The sequence below is a fragment of the Octopus bimaculoides genome, chromosome 8, assembly GCF_001194135.2.
Source record: "Octopus bimaculoides isolate UCB-OBI-ISO-001 chromosome 8, ASM119413v2, whole genome shotgun sequence".
In the NCBI taxonomy this organism is placed as follows: domain Eukaryota; kingdom Metazoa; phylum Mollusca; class Cephalopoda; order Octopoda; family Octopodidae; genus Octopus; species Octopus bimaculoides.
The window spans coordinates 42,216,958-42,217,786 of record NC_068988.1 but is presented as its reverse complement, the minus strand read 5'-3'; the positions used below and the strand labels follow the sequence as shown (position 1 = coordinate 42,217,786).

The window sequence follows — 829 nt, the reverse complement described above, 5'->3', positions numbered from 1 at the left end:
TAATAATAATAATAATAATAATAATAATAATAATAAGTAGCAGAAGTTGTTGGGGGTACATCATAGCCATGTGTTGAGAGGGATTCTTAGGAGTTTGAATAATTTACCTTTGAAAATATGAGAATTTTGTTCAACAACCTTTTGAGCTGGATGGGGTATTTGACCCGAAGAAAATTCTAACTGGGCCCTACCTGCAAGGTCATGTGCTGTTTATCTTGATATGAGATCACTATGTCATGCACATATGTTTGTGAGGAATGTGCCTGGTATACCCTTATCAGATGGGTAGCCATGATGGGTATATTGGGCTTTGTATATTTATACCTCTGTGTCACTTTGATGGTATGCACTGCTTCCTCACTCAATAATAATAATCCTTTCTACTATAGGCCTGAAATTTTGGGGGAGGGGCCAGTCAATTAGATGGACCCCAGTACACAACTGATACTTAATTTATCGACTCCAAAAGGATGAAATGCAAAGTCGATTTCGGTGGAATTTGAACTCAGAATATAAAGACAGGTGAAATACCACTAAGCATTTCACCTGGCATGCTAACGATTCAGCCTGCTTGCTGCCATGATGACAATGATGATGATAATGGTGATGCATATTCAGTAGTCTGTAAGTGAGACCTTTTTGACTACTTCAAACACATTAATGATTACTCGGATTCAGATAAGGAATATAGTTGATTACATTAGACTTGTTATCACATATATGGAATGGTGCTGCTGCTACACACGCTAACATCCCTGACAACATCCAAAAGAAGTTCATTCAGATAATTGTCTAAAAAATCCCTCACTAATACACTGCAACTACTAGT

General features: G+C 37.3%; 1 protein-coding gene across 2 annotated transcripts in view; it reads right to left on the bottom strand.

Moving 5' to 3' along the window:
- Positions 1-829, bottom strand: part of LOC106871746 (uncharacterized) — a 50,695-nt gene that overhangs the window by 33,487 nt on the left and 16,379 nt on the right. The window lies entirely within an intron of this gene.